Source organism: Spinacia oleracea, chromosome 2 (assembly GCF_020520425.1).
Source record: "Spinacia oleracea cultivar Varoflay chromosome 2, BTI_SOV_V1, whole genome shotgun sequence".
NCBI lineage: Eukaryota > Viridiplantae > Streptophyta > Magnoliopsida > Caryophyllales > Amaranthaceae > Spinacia > Spinacia oleracea.
Window position 1 is genome coordinate 70,550,902 of NC_079488.1, and position 16,878 is coordinate 70,567,779.

General features: G+C 35.3%; 2 long non-coding RNA genes across 2 annotated transcripts; one reads left to right on the top strand and one right to left on the bottom strand.

Annotated features, from left to right (window-relative positions):
* Positions 1-3,657: 3,657 nt before the first annotated feature.
* LOC130466985 (uncharacterized) lies at positions 3,658-6,579 on the bottom strand. The gene is made up of 3 exons (XR_008927139.1): positions 5,907-6,579; positions 4,552-4,795; positions 3,658-3,935 (listed from the first exon to the last, which is right to left on the bottom strand). It is a non-coding gene; the product is annotated as an uncharacterized lncRNA (long non-coding RNA).
* A 7,649-nt stretch (positions 6,580-14,228) lies between these two features.
* LOC130466986 (uncharacterized) lies at positions 14,229-16,498 on the top strand. The gene is made up of 3 exons (XR_008927140.1): positions 14,229-14,527; positions 15,152-15,220; positions 16,250-16,498. It is a non-coding gene; the product is annotated as an uncharacterized lncRNA (long non-coding RNA).
* Positions 16,499-16,878: the final 380 nt, after the last annotated feature.

The window sequence follows — 16,878 nt, forward strand, 5'->3', positions numbered from 1 at the left end:
TTGGAAACGTATTATCCGATACGACCTTGCATCGGAATCGTATATAGTATCGCGAATATTCGTAAGCTAGGCGAAACGAATAAATCGTATCGTACGACGGTGATTCGTCGTATACAAAACGATAAATAATATATCGGAAATATATTAAACGGGAATACGAAGAGCGGCCCACGAGCCGAGTGCACGAAGCACTCGAGGCCCATGGGCGCGCGCTAGGCGAGCAAGCAAAGGCCAAGGCAACACGGCAGCGGTGGCCCATGGGCGAGCGGAGCTGCGCGTGTGCGCGCGGGCCTGTGCAGCAACACAGCCACAACAGCAAGGCCCATGGCCCAGCGTGTTGTGCTTGTCTCACGCGTGGCTTGCTTGCCGGCCTTGCCTCCGGGCTTGGTCGGTTAGTAAGGTTATGTAAATAACCTTATGACCTAATTTCCAATTTACTGCAATCACAATTCAGATTACTCAAAAAACCCTAGAGACATAGAGAACCCTAATTCTCTCTGTGCCTCCAAAGTGAGTTCTTTTCAAAAGGCAAAGTATCTTGATTAATTGTCTAAGCTACGATTATCAAGACGGATCTGATCGTGTCGGTGAACCAAGTAGAGGAACGAAAATTGGAGTTCTTTGTTCGTGTTCGTTGACGGATTATTGTGGAAAACTCGCTTCGAATGTAAGTATGCTTAATCTGTGCTTTGTACATGTTTCCTGGCTTTGGGGATTATTCCGCACATGCTATTATGTTTAACTGTATTCCCCTACATATGCATCATTGATTGGTTCAATAATATATGCTATAATATGTACACACCCGGATGTTTCGTACGCACTCAGTGCTACGAGTAGATACCAGTCAGACCTAGGAGACGCACATTAAACTGTTGCCAAGAAAATTTAGAAGTACCTGAAAAGGCATAAAGACGATTTCATGTTCTATGGTGGAGATAATGAATTGATTGTTAAAGGCTATACGGACGCAAGCTTCCAAACCGACAAAGATAATTTAAATCATAGTCTGGGTTTGTCTTCTGCCTCAATCGAGGTGCGGTAAGGTGGAAAAGTGCTAAGCACAACACTATTCTGGATTCTACAACTAAAGCGGATTACATTGTTGCACATGAAGCAGCAAAGGAAGAAATTTGGTTAAGGAAGTTCATTGGTGAACTTGGTGTAGTCCCCTCTATTAAAGGACCATTAATAGCTCTATATTGTGATAATAATTGAGCTATTTCCCAGGTCAAGGAGCCTAGACACCACCAGAGAATCAAGCATGTACTTCGTTGATTTCACCTTCTACGAGAATTCGTGGAAAGACAAGAAGTCGAGATAAGGAAGATTGGAACTAATGACAACATCTCAGATCCATTGAAAAAACCTCAACCACAAGTGAAGCACAACTCGCACACAGCAGCTATGGGAATCAAGAATGTTGGATAATGGATTTGATGTCCTTATAAAAAGTTTTTTAAGTTTTTAGAGTTTAAAAACTTTGTAAAACATTTTTGGTTAACCATTCATAGAAATGAATAAATTCATTTTTCCATTTAATTTTGTGGTTTATTAAATGTTGAGTCCTTTCAATTTGACAATATTCAAGATAAGTTGTCAGGAACAGTCTTGTGATTAAGATACGTCTATCAAGTGAACTTGAATGTAAAAAGTTTGAAAGGTCCCTGGACGGATGTCTTCTATAAATGTGGACGCGTAAAAAACACTAGATGATTGGAATGCAATATGACTAGTAGTTCTGTTTCTTGAACTATCTGGACATATATGGAAATGTCAAAATCATTTGCATAGATACTTACTTGATAAGATTAGTCTCGTCAAACCTATGACACTTTAATGTAAAGTTTCATTATTTATTAGACACTAATCTTCAATACCTGAGTGATTAGAGATTACTTGTTTGAGAACTGGTTACTTTGACGTTGTCAAACGTCGCACCGTAGAAGGAGACTATAACGGCAACGCTCGGGTAATCATTTATCAAACGATGTCTAACCTCAAGATCGCAATATTGGGATCGTCCTACCACAAATCGGGATGAGATGCCGAAAGTTGTACCAATCCACTTGGAGAGCTAGAAACTGCAAAATGCATGGTCGTGCTCAATTTAATCATAGGCTATGTTTATCTATTTATTTGATCAGTTGAACTCTGAAACCGAAAAATACCTCTGGACATAATAAGGATGACCAGTCTTACCTTATGTTCATGAGTAGGCATCAAGCGACAAATGAATTATAAAAATGCACACTTGTCCCTAAGGACAAGTGGGACACTGGAGGAAATAATGCGTTTGGTCAAAGTTTGCATTTAATGCTAAGTCTAATCAATGTGGTTCAATATTAATTAAACAAGTTAATTATTTAGTGAGATCAAGTGATTTGAATGCCTAGCTAGAGACCACTTCAGTTCAAGTGGAATTAATAATATTAATGCCACAGCTTACTCTTGAATGAACCCGTAGGGTTACACAAATGGTACCTGAACGGATCAAGTATTTAGATGAATATAATATTCAGTAAATACTCTAATAATGGATATTCGGAAATGATGGATGTTGGTACTAGAGGGAGCTAAAAAAATAATCAAAATACAAAGAAAGAATATCTGACGGAAAATAAGATATTGCCGGGAACAAAAATATGGTTCATAACGGAAATATAAAATATTATCGAAGTCGAAGATATCACCGAAAATGGAAATACGGTTTGTATCGGGAAATTTTAACGGAAATAGAAATACTGCGGAAATAGGAAATATTACCGGAAACGGAAATATTACTAGGATCTGAAATATTGTCGGAATCTGAAATATTACCGGAAACGGAAATATTGTTCGAATCGAAAATAAATTCCGGAATCGGAAAACAGCGCAACGAGCGACATACCATCAAGCAAGGTCGGCCATTCCCTCAATGAGGCAGCCCGCGAAGCGCAGTGCCATCGCCGGAACATGGTCTATCACGAGCGCCAAGGCACATCCTAGCGCACGCAGCGCCAACGCCAGGCCTAGCGCCCAACGGCTGGCCAGCGTGCTTGGCGTGCGCGGCAAGTAGATTAGGCCACAGGCTAGCCGATCTTACTAATCCTAAAATATAAGGAGTTTGAGATTATCCTAAAACCTAAGAGTTTGGGATTATCCTAAATCCTAAGTGTGATTATCCTAAACTTCCTTATCCTGGGTGTTTTGGATTATGCTAATTTTAATAAGATTTGACTATCTCACTACTACAAAACGCGTTGTTTCTCGACGCTTTTCAGGCAATATATCGACGCCTTTGGTCGTCGAGAAAATATTTCTCGACGCTTTCAAGCAGCGTCGAGAATTTGGGCGTAGAGAATTTCTCGACGCCCCTTTGCGTCGAAAACCTCGACGGGTTTTGTTGTCTACAATTAGATGTCGATGTGTACCTGCGTCGAGAATATCGACGCTATTTGCCGTAGTAATATAATTTCTCGACGCTCTTCGGCGTCCTAAATATATTTGCGGGTAAATTTTTATATTTTGCGGGAAATCGTTATGACGATTAACAGCGTCGAGATTTTAGTTTTCAATTTTTTTTTAAAAAAAATCCGCGAAGCAAATACAATCTTAAACTTGAAATCATACACAACTATATTATAGAAAAATTAAAATGACAGAGATGTCGATAACTTAAAGATATTTGTACTAATATTAATTTATATAATAATACGTTATAAACATATCATCAAAGTTTATACATTATCACCAAAGCACAAACTTAAAACTAACACAACGTCTTCTATAAATATTACAATTCCAATCGCCCTATTATTCTAAAATGTCATCTTAAAAACAAAAGCCATTCAAGGACTATAAGTTCAAGTATATGGGCTTCATAGTTGAAGGAGCTATGCATCATCCCTATATTCCTTTCTTCCACCACCATAATCTTCAAACGCATCACGGGCCTTCAAAAGAACTTAAAAATGGTAAGTAATATTTTCTCCCACGGTGTAAAAATAAATTAAGAGATGTCCACTATATAGAATAAAACAATGACCAGATTGGTTATTACACCAAATGCAATAAGTATCAAATATATGAACTTCATATAATTTATTAGTCTGCATAAGTTAGAGGGCGGCGTTTATAATTTGTTCGTACTATAAAGTTCAGTTGAGTTTTGTTGCACACATTAGTGACTCTTATCCGTACCTAACTTATTTATTTTTTGCTTTATTTTGTTTATAAAGACTGCTTGCCAGAGTTGACTCGTTAAAATAGGAGCAAGTGAATGTTCCTGCTTTGCATTAAAAAAACAGGCTTAGTCTAAACTGAAAGAGTTCCAGTTGCAGCTGAGTTTTGACAAACCCCATAATCATCAATCATAACAATCAATCAATCAATCCTTTAGTATTATTAAGCATAAGTTAGATAGATAGCAAAGGGAAGGCAGAAGTTCAGTTTTGTTTTGTAAAGTTCGTAGAGTTCTTAACTAATTATAGTCAGTCAATCGATCACAAACTTCACATAATCAGACTTAGAAAGCATTAAAAATTCTAAGTGAAAGTGTTTAAACAATACCAGAGGGTTAGCCATACACAAGGTTGTTTGTGTAGCGTCTAGTTGCGTCGAAACGTCTCCACTGCAAACAGATTCTAAAACTTGAGAAAACAGCTTTGTTCATTGTCTTAATCAGTTTTGCATTCTCATCGTACTTTTCTTTTATCTCTTCAGTGAATGTGCCGACAATAAAGGTTCTATCCTTCTTCCTATGAGAAGCTTGCCAATGTTCTACTAGGCTCATACCTTCTTCAAGTTCATCTTCCTATAAGTAGCAATTCATGGAAACAAGTTATATGCAATATTATAAAGAGACAAACCACTTGGATAGGTTGTAGTGTAGTGGGTTTAATTGTTTTATACATAATCAACACGTGTATTCGCAAAGCTTGAACTACTAAGAAATTGACTCAGAGATGCTCGTGCCTCTTTTCCATACTCAGACAATTTCTACAATGTAATTAAACGTCTTCAAAAACGTGTATAGGGTTCAGGAATCACAAAGTGGTCCTTAAAAATTAAAGTAATACAAAGCCATAAATGACTATATTCTGGTGGCTGAATATAAGTTTTGTCGATCGAAATATAAAGTTCATATATTAAAAACTTACTTTCCCGTTGGGTGATTCCTAATAGCTGACCAAGTTCACCTAGTCTTGCTTGGAAACTCCAGTTGGCACATCTTTTTTAAGTTCTTCTATTGTTTACTCATCTGGTTCGTTGTATTTTCTTTTAAATTCAAACTTCTATTGCCTCCATACTCTATCAAGACCTTGGGAGAGCTAAGTTGTCATACTTTGTATCTTCAGGAATCACAAAGTGGTCCTTAAAAATTAAAGTAATACGAAGTCTTAAATGACTATATGAGTCAACACAATTTCTGTTCAGTTCTGTATTGTTCTATAAAGTTCAAGTTCTACTTCGCAAAGTCCAGTTTTGTGTTACATATATTAGTGACTAATAAAGTTCAGTCAGTTGTTGCTTGTTAAAGACCCCCGAAAAACTAGAATTTCCAATGATATTTCTTAAGGCACACCTGGAGATATCATCACAACAACGATTTCCAATCAAAACAAATTTACCAAAAAAATCCCAAATTTACCTCAAAACTTATAATTAACCTAACATATAACACGAAGTTTAACCCAAAATAATCGAAAATAAAAAAACAGAAAGTCAGAAACCCAACTGGTAACACTAATCCCTTATTCAGCCTCAAAATTTAGATTCAAACCCACCTTAACCCTATAGTTTTTCAAGATTTCAATCAGAATTATTACCATCCATAAAAAACAACCATATATCAGTTATTAACGAATTCACCATAAACAAACATCAAACATTAAAAATCAATGGAAAAATAACAAAGAACATACCTGGTGAAAGTGAGAAAGCTTGTAACCTTCCGCCATACTATGAGAATTGTGATTTCAATGGAGAATTGAAGGTAGCAGACCAAGATCGAGCAACAGATCGACGAGAGGTGTTCTTTGTTCTTTTTCTTTTTTAGGGTTTTGGTGTCGGCGGTTTCTTGTTTCACCAAACTAAAACTGGAAGACCAGGGGCTAGCGGTAGAATTTTAGAGTTAAAGACACATGTTGCACACGTGACTAATTCTCGATGCTATTTAATGTCGAGACAATAGTTCGACTTCTAACAACGTCGAGAAACTTCGCGAGATTAAATCCAGCCTCAGCAAATTTGTACAGCGTCGAGAAACTACGGAAATTGCAGTAGTGTTGATCAAGAAATATGAAATTAATCTAAATTCAGAAGATGCTCAAACAGTCATCATCAACTTAGATAGTGTAATGAAATTAATTCTAGTACCAAACTCGTAAAATTGGGAACATGGAAATTAATAGGAAACAGGAAATGTAACTGGTAGGAATAGAGACATAGACTTAGAATAGACAAGCATGTTTTCTATCCTTCCAGGCACTAATAGAAAAAATTTATTCAGTATACTCTGTCATTCATGATGTTCATCAGTATGTTTCTTTGTATTAGAAAGGACTCAACTCAATAACTTACCAAATCCATTTTCACCAAGATATAGTACCATCAATTGAATCGAATAACTCTCCTGATATCTTTGTATAAAACTGCATGAAATTGCAAGGAAAGCTCAATGAAATCGATATGGTCACAAAATCATTAAACAATTGCAAGAACTAATCAAGGATTTTTAACTTATTGAAGCAACGCTAATCAGCACACTATGACCCTTATGTCGACAGAAACCGATCAACCAAGCTAATGGTAAGATAATGTAATTCTTTATGTACCATTTTTTCCAACAATTCCTACCAATGAAAACTGCTACCGTTTCTTCGCATCATCACAATCAAATAGAGTTTAAAGTTGGTCAATAGGCTATCTTACATAACGCATGTCATGAGTCCCCTTCCTAAATCATAGTATATTGGATTAGATATATACAGCCCAAATCTTCTTCTTTATGTTGAATATAATGAAATACCACGTAGTAGTAGATTGGGAAAGCATTAAATTGCATACTACTAGTAGTTAATAGCAAATAAAAAGTTGAAGATGGTCAAGTTATTTGCCTGATGCTTGATATTTAGAACTGAAAATATTACTGAAGCTTTCATTGTGCCTAAAATGGCCAGCAAACCACATGTGACAACAACTTAGAATAGCAGTTTACAATTACTCAATATAATCATCAATCAAACATGATACAACGGAAGATATTAAATGCATCATGGCTGCATCCACAGTCAGATACAAGAGGGGAAAAAAAGACTTGTAACAATTGAATTTTTATTCTAAAATTATCAATTAAGAAATCCCTTAGCATCTAATAACAAAAATTGAAACGAAACTATAAAATTGTTCAAGCGGCAAATACTGCGAAAATAAAGAAGGGGTGGACTATCATAAACAATCAATTAAACAAACTCAAACTTGGATTTTAATGTTGATTACAAACTCAAATTCCAGATCATTCACATGGATCAATAAACCAACATTGCATTTACCGAATCATCAAACCCGATAGTCAAATTAAACAAATTCTGGATCAATTTTTCTAACCAGAAATTAAACCTAGATTACTTCACCAACAAAAGGGAGAAAATAAATAAATTAATGAGATTGTAATTGTGAACTGACCTGAGTACCTTCAAAGTATCCGGAATCGTGTTCAACGACGTTGAACGAAATCATAGAACCGAGATCTGAGAGCGATGAATCCTGAAAAATAGGAGGAAAAATCAAATATTTTTAAAAATTCATTGGATTTTTAGGAGATGAAAAGTGAATTTCAAAAAAATGAAGAGAAAGAGGAGAACTTATTGAAAGAGATTATTAGAAATGTGGATCTGAAACCAGTGATTTGAGAGAGCATAGAAGTTACGGAGTACTATCAGTTTAGGGTTGAGATTGAGAAGTGAGAACGACGGGTGGGAGCGGGGCAAGTTCTCACCCAAAATGAATACGCGGAAAACCAAATAAGACCACGTGAGGGTCATGTGGCTACGGACCAATATCTCGACACTAATATTAGACGAGAAAATTGAATGACATTTATAACCGTCGAGAAAACACGGGTACCATAATTTGATACCAGCGGTTATCCTCATCGTCTTGGCTATAGTGTCGAGAAATGACGCATTTTGTAGTAGTGCTAGATAGTTGATGATAATAAGGCCTAAAATTAGCTTCCAAAATAAACACAAACATGGCACCAACAGACACATTTCTGCAATGTCATCCTCATTCAATCTGAAATCAGTGTCAATTTACTAACCTAGCCATTACATTATAGATGAATTTGCAGCTCAATATCATAAAGTAGTTGAATTTCGAAGTTAAAGTTTACTAGTGATAAATAAAGACTGTGCAGACTAAAATTTTTGTGCTCCTACACATTGATTTTGTTTGTTTCTCTTCTCACAATGAAATTTATCAATACAACGGAGAAAATTCAACAACCTAGAGTTACTAACCCCTGACCCTGCTTGGCAACAGTAAAAATAATAAACTACAATGTTTTCATTGTCTGTGACTTCAATTGAATGAATCTCTCGACTATCAAAGTTGCCCGATTCTATAGTCCAGAAACATCAGAACATTAGTTTAATCATTACGATCCAACAGAATGTATTAAAAACCAAAAACCGACTCATACGCTTACACATCAATAGAGCAAGAAATAGGAAGATTCAACATTGCCCGCAAACATCCACCATTTTATGCAACAATTGTGATTCCAGGATCATTTATTTAATTTAAGTACAAAGTAAAATTCATAAGAAAAAAAAGGAGCATTATCAATAGCTATTAGCTGAAAAAATGGCAAAAAAATTAAATATTAAAAACCCAACAAACCTTGATCCTGTACTTGGTCTTTGGAGCATCTGTGATATCAGGTGTGACTTAATAATAGAATCTGCGGATTGTTCAGGGTCCCTCCTCATCATCATGAATCAAACCAAAATAATAGAAACAAAATCAATAAACCTAATTCCCGAAATACTCGATAAATTGAAGAGAGAAAACCAATTTTTTTAAAACAGAACAAAAAAAGAAGAAACTCATAAACACAACACCAGATCTATAATTCACCAGGAACAAAACAAAGGGACTCAAATTCATCTTAAAGGGTGCCGATCCGTAGAAAAATTGAAGGAAAAAAATCTAACATTGAAGTAAAATAAATAAATACAATTACCTGGAGTGAATAAGGTCAACACAGAGAAATCTCAGTTTGGATTTAGACTTAAACAATAGTAGATTTCTGCAGTATTATTGACGACGGAGCGACGGTTTGAGTAGCAGTTCTTAAATTAAACTCACGCGTACGGCTCGGCCCAAGTTAAATAAAATAATTATTTAATTATCCCGTTAGCCATCTTAATGCAAATACAAATTTTAAAGCCCAACGAAAGGAAAATGCCCAAAAATGTAAAATGCGGCCTAGGCTGGCGCCCAGCCCAACACTGCCTCGTGTTGTGTGGCCTACCAGGCACACGAGCACTGCGCCCATGCCTCCGCAGCCATCGCGCACAAATGCCGCAGCTCGTCGCTACATCGTGGCATGCTGCTCACTGTGGTGCTCGACGCTGCGCGCAACAAGGCAAGGCAGCTTGCCCTTGCTTGCTCGCAGCTCGCAAGCCAAGGCTCGCTGCCTTGCTTTCTCACTCCGCCCCAGCGCGCGCGGCACGCAGCTCGCTTGCTGCTGCCCGCATTGTTGTGTCTTGGCTACGGGGAGGCAGCCCGCATGGCTACGACGAACCACACGCACCGCACACCCCTTTTGTTCGTGCCTTTGGTTCATGCAAACGAACCAACTAATTAAAAAAAATTCAATTTCACGAACATATTTCCATTTAGTTATTTTTCACAAAATAAACAATTTTATTTTCGAAAAATAACGACTTTATTATTTAATTAGTTTTTAACAACAATTCAATTTTTTAAATTTATTAAATCTAGGCTAACTTTATTCAAATTTTAACGAACGAACAATGTAAACAAAAAATTTGGGACCCCTATAGGTAGAGATCCCCTCATGAGGGGTCTCTTAGGCCATTTTGGACGGGTGTCTTTGCCCATTTTTGTAGTAGTGTTTGATAATCGAATCTATAACTTTAAATCGTTCTAAACATTTAAATTTTAGATTTTTACCAATTTGGTTTAAGTGTTGATTAAAATTAACGAATCTAATCAAAATTTTAATCCAATAATTTTTAAAATCTTCCACTTTACATGAAATTAAATTACCTTTACCAATTAACCAAATTTTCAGATCCAAATTATTTAAAAAATCATTTAGCGATCTAAAATTTACGAATTTGGGGAAAGAAAAATTAGGGTTATTTCTCCCGTGCAATGCCTCACGCCATTAGGGTTATTTCTCCCGGGCAATGTCTCACACCTAAAATTTTACCATAATTTTAAAATAAAGATCATTTTGAAACGGAGGTAGTAGATATCCTCACTCAATCTCTTAAAATAAAAGTAGTTATTTCTCCCGGGCAATGCCTCACGCCATTAATAAGTAGTAAAATTTTTACTAAGTACAAATAAATTCGGATACTATAAGTGGACTACGCATATATAGTTATCTTAATCGTTATACTAAAAAAGTTAGTTGTTAATGTTGATACTTAATTCATGGTTAATTACATATATTCTTTTTTAACATTTACAAAATTAAACATAAGAAATTGCTCATTGTGTAATTTACTTTTGAGTCAATACTTTAATTTGTTTTTGCTTTGCTTTTAAAGCGCGGAATTGGTTCTCATTTTCATCACAGACTTGATTCTCACAAGAGCTTGAACCTATATAGCAATTACTGACACATGAATTATTTGGGCCATCTGATTTTGATGATTTAAGGGCCCAAGTTAGTTCTTAGATCCCATTTTAGGGTGTGACTCTCACCAGATCCCGATTCTATTTAGTGGATCTCGATTCTATATGTGCCTTATATCATCAAAATCAGATGGTCCAAATGATTCCCGTGTCATTAATGGTATTTTCATAATTATGCATTTTCAACTGGTTTCATGTTTTTCACTTTTATTGAAATTTCGTTCACTTTTTAACTAATTATGCAATTTTTCAAACTGGTTCTCAGTTCCAAATTTTGTTGTAGCTTTATCAAATTTGGTTTATATTCATCAACAAATAGCTGCAAATGAGATTTGTCTGATTTTTTTAGTGAATAATATCGTACTGTTTAGTGTTCTTTGGAGCTCAATCATACTTCGTGCTAAACTTTAGAGATGTTGCGAAAGATATTTTTATTGAAATATGTGACATAAATTTATCTGTAGTAAAATAGTGATAAAAAATAATCAGTAGTTATTTTGTGACTGACTTTTTGCGACTGAAATAGTTTTGTAGTTAAATAGGGACTGCAAGTTTTTCGTAGTTAATTAGTAACCGGCAATTATTTTGTAACTATTTGGAGACCATATTTTTGTGACGGACTTTTTGCTGGTAATTAAATAGAGTCCAAAAAATTTTCAGTAGATAATTAGCAACTAACATTTTGTTAGTACTTAATTTGCAACTGATTTTGTGACTGAAGTTGAGTTGGTTAGTAAATACTGACTAGAAATATATCGGTAATTAATTGGTAACAGAAACTTAAGTAGTAGTAATTTAGCGACTGAGTTTTTCTTGGTCACAAAAATCCGTTGATAAATGGCCTGTTTCTTGTAGTGACTTGGCATCAAGATTTACAGAGATAGATCTAAAAAGATGATTGGACTTAGTCAAAGCACTTATATCAATAAGGTACTTGAAAGGTTCAATATGGTAGACTCCAAGCGAGGCTACCTACCCATGTCTCATGGAATGACTCTAAGCAAGACTCAGTGCCCAAAAACACTAGATGAGCGTAGACGAATGAGTGGGATTCCATATGCATCATTGATTGGTTCAATAATGTATGCTATGATATGTACACGCCCGGATGTTGCGTACGCACTCAGTGCTACTAGCAGATACCAGTTAGACCCAGTAGAGGCACATTGGACTGCTGCCAAGAACATTCTGAAGTACCTGAAAAGGCACAAAGATGATTTCCTGGTCTATGGTGGAGATGATGAATTCATTGTTAAAGGCTATACGGACGCAAGTTTCCAAACCGACAAGGATGATTTCAGATCACAGACTGGGTTTGTCTTCTGCCTCAACGGAGGTGTAGTAAGCTGGAAATGTGCTAAGCAAAGCACCATTGCGAATTCTACAACTGAAGCGGAGTACATTGCTGCACATGAAGCAGCAAAGGAAGCTATTTGGCTAAGGAAGTTCATAGGTGAACTTGGTGTAGTCCCCTCCATTAAAGGACCAATAGCTCTATATTGTGATAATAACGGAGCTATTGCACAGGCAAAGGAGCCTAGACATCGGCAGAGAGTCAAGCATGTACTTCGTAGATTTCACCTTCTACGAGAGTTCGTTGAAATAAAAGAAGTCGAGATAAGCAAGATTGGAACTGACGACAACATCTCAGATCCATTAACTAAACCTCTGCCGCAAGCGAAGCACAACTCACACACTGCAGCTATGGGAATCAAGCATATTGGAGAATGGCTTTGATGTCTTTATTTAATGTTTTAAAGTTTTAAGAGTTTAATACTTTGTAAAACATTATTGGTTAACCATTCATATAAATGAAGAGAATTCATTTTTCCATTTAATTTGTGGTTTATTAAATGATGAGTCCCTTCAATTTGACGACATATTCAAAATAGACTGTCAGGACCAGTCTTGTGACTAAGAAATGTCTATCAAGTGAATTTGAATGTCAAAAGTTGAAAATGGTTCCTGATCAGAGTTTTCTATAAAGATGGACGCATAGAAAACGCTAGACGACTAGAATGCAAGATGACTAGTAGTTTTGTTTCTTGAACTATATGGACATGGCAATGTCGCAATCATTTGCATAGATACTTACTTTGGGAAGACTAGTATCGGACAGACCCATGAAACTTTACTGTAAGCGATGAAAATCTGTCATAAGTAAATTTCATTAAAATTATTTGACACTAATCCTCAATGCCTGAGTGATTTGAGATTACTTGTTTGCGAACTGGTTGCTTTGACATTGTCAACCGTCGCACCGTAAAAGGAGGCTATAACGGCAACGCTCGGGTAATCACCTATCAAACGAAGTCTAATCTCAAGATCGCAAGATTGGGATTGTCCTCCCATAAACCGGGATGAGATGCTGAAAGTTGTACAAGGCCACTCGGAGAGCTAGAAACTGTGAAATGCATGGCCGTGCTCAGATGAATCATAGGCTATGATTATCTGTTTATTTGATCAGTTGAACTCTGAAACCGAGAAATACCTCTGGACATAATAAGGATGACAACTCTTACCTAATGTTCATGAGCAAGCATCAAGCGACAAAGGAATTAGGAAATGCACATTTGTCCCTAAGGACAAGTGGGAGACTGAAGGAAATAATGCCCTTGGTCCAAGTATGCATTCAATGCTAAGTCTAATAAATGCTAAGTCTATGAATATTTGCATCTAATCTAGTATATTTGGTTATTATTTTCACAAATTTTTTTACTGAATATCTTCCAAACTACTGCATAGTTATAACATTTTTAACATACTCGTTTAAATTTATTCATCTAATATGCATATTTAAAATGCTAATATGGTAATTTGACAAAAATATTGAGTGATATATTTTCCATTATTAATATAGCGCTTTGACTAAAATATTACCAATTTAGAATAATTATTATTACGTCGTATCTATTATTGCCATAATTTATAAACTAAATTTTGTTTCCATACATATATAGTTTATAAAAAAGGTAGAGAATAAAAAAAAAAAACAGATACACTTTTTGGGAAATTGGTTTTTGGCGGGAAAAAATCGCACCAGGAATTGACACGTGTCATTCCTGGTGTCTCTTTTAGTATATAGTAATAGATATATATATATATATATATATATATATATATATAATTGATGTTTCCACACCATTTATAGAGTTTATTTCTTACAAGTATTATTTAACCTTTATTTTATCTACTTTTATGATCACAAAAGAGTATTACAATCACCTGTGATACTCCGTATTTTCTGTTCGTTTTATTTTATATTTCAAGGAAATATACTGAGTTATGTTTTAAATATTTAGAAATAATATTACGTTTTAAACAAGACTATAAATATTATAAAGTTATTTTAGTCTTAAAGTGAAACGAAGTGTTTTGTTTCAAGTAAAACAAGGAAACGGGCGATTTACAAGGTCTTTAAGAAGGAAAATAAAAAAAAAAAACAATTTGAAAAAGGATTTTAAATTAATACCCTTAATTATTTAAATTAAGAAAATAACCATATTCTTTTATAAACAGAAAAAAAAATATACGGAACTCAAAAAACCCTTGCTCTCCTTCTTCCCTCCTTCCTACGTACTGTTGCGTGCGCCGTTTGCTCTGCCTTGTTCTCGCACCTCCGCGGTGGATTGCAATCTCCACCATCACGGTTCTTTTCTTTCCTCCTCGTCTACTCTCTCCTCTGTAACTGTTGCGTGTTATTGTTGTAGATTGTTGCAACGATGGTGCCGCCTTCTCACATTAATTGTTCGTGATGATTGTGGTCGAGTATTGTTGATTGCCACATTCAATTATTGTGGATTGCCGCATTAAATTATTGTTTTGATGATGCTGACTTGTTTTGTTAATGGCTAATAATGCAAACAACTATTTCAAATGTAAAACAAACACGTAGCCTTGTTTTGGTTGTTTACAGGAATTGGATTTTATGCCTTAATGCTTTATATTATGTCTAACTATGGTATAACTCGCGATTAAGTGTTTTAATCACTAACTATAGTATATTTATACAAGTTTTAATCTCTATCTTACGAACCGAAAATCATATTACTTATGGGATGTATAACAGTATTGAAAGTATATAAACGATTATTTTAAACGAGTTTTTACGATGAGATTACAATGTGAACAATAGTTGTTTATTGTTTGTGTATTTGGAGCATTAAGAGTCTAAAAATCAGATTGTTAGGAGGTTATACAAATCTGATTTTTAGTACTTTAGATGTTAATTTATGTAATCAAGAAACTGATTATATTATTATACAATGTTTAGGTACCAAGTTCATAGAAGGGAGATTCTAGCTAGCTCGTTATCCTTAAGTTATTTTCGTACTTCAAAAAGGTACGTACTAGTCCTAGAATGTACTAGTAGTATTAGTGGCATGAGTAGGCCTTGGAATTATTTATAGTTCAATGAATGCGTGGTGATGCGTACACTTGAGATTATGTCGTTGTTGTTTGTTTATTATAAAAAAAAAACAAGCATGATCTTTAATATTATTGTCTCTACAAGTTTTACTATTTTCAATTAGACTAAGTTTAGACGTAGTATGTTAGGAGGTCTCTCAAAACCTCCGAGCCAAGGACTAAAGGCTTAATAATGGGTGTCTTAATTGTTTGATCACTCGTCCTAAAGGAACTAAAAGAGAAGTCGTGCTTCTTATGTTGTATTTCTATACTTTGTTTAAGGTCTAAACAATGGAATAACAAAGAAATTACTAAAGCACTTAAAGTGAAAGGAATGGCTTGTAAGCTCTCAGAGATAATTTCTCGAGTAGTAGTATGGGTAAAGGGACAATCTTTGTATTAGTATCCTGCACTCTTTATTATGCGCTAGGGCGCTTTTACCTACAGAAATCGAGTTAACTAAGTAGTTAAACTTCCTAGAGAAGGTACGTCAAGGACTCTTCTCGGGGGTATGCATACTGATTCAAGGTTTGTCTGTACTAGAGGACGCTCTAGTAAGTTTAAAGTTACATATTCGAAGGCACGTCTAGGACTCTTCGATACTCTTATAGGATCGTTAGGTGCGGTCAAGGACGGCCTATGATCAATCTTTTATATTACAATGCCAACTCTAATTCACATAAATCAAGGTTGAGTCGGTAAGTTAGTGTCGTGCCCTAAGGTGCATTATTTAATAGTTGTGTGTCTAGAGTGTTTGTTACTAAATGATTACTGCTTTAGTGCGTACTCAGCATTAGCTGACTTGATCTTTGTTGTTGTTGGCCATGAGTGTTTGTTACTAAATGATTACTGCTTTAGTGCGTACTCAGCATTAGCTGACTTGATCTTTGTTGTTGTTGGCCATGTCTCCTTATATGATGGCCCTGCGGTGAACCATAATTTCACTTGGGATTATGGGGAGCAGTCAATCTACAGGGTTGCGAATAAGCATGCATGGGGATAGATTTTGAAGTACCTTTTTCCTTTGAATATTACGTTGGTTTTGGATTTTAATGTGTTTCAACTGTTTAACTTAACTTATTCCTTGTGTTGGAGTTTGGATTTAAGAAGGGGCCTATTGAGGTCTCCACATTGTATTTGTACCATTCGTTTTAAGACTTCCGCTGTTTGTTCTCAAAGTTAGACTATAAAAGTTAAACCGGTTTTTAATTAATTATTTCATCTGCCTTATACGTTCCTTCGTGGCAGTAACACCTCTATGTTTCTCTATTCTCAAATTTAAGGTGTTTTAAATAGGGAGGATTATGGGGGTGTTACATCACCAAGATCGATCTTTTCCACATGTTGACATTTGAATTCTTGCAAATAAGGCTAGTCAAACTCAATGAAATTAATTAACAACTCCTACTTTTAGGTAATTAGAATAAAAATATATTTAATCATTAATTTTCAATAGTACAAAAAATGTTTGATGTCATTCTAACAAAAAGTTGTAAGACCACTTGTTTCGTGTAAAAAAAATCATAATGTGTATATCTGTATGTTGTTGCGTGTTGCTAAACTCTTCGATTATCAACTAATTGACAACCAATA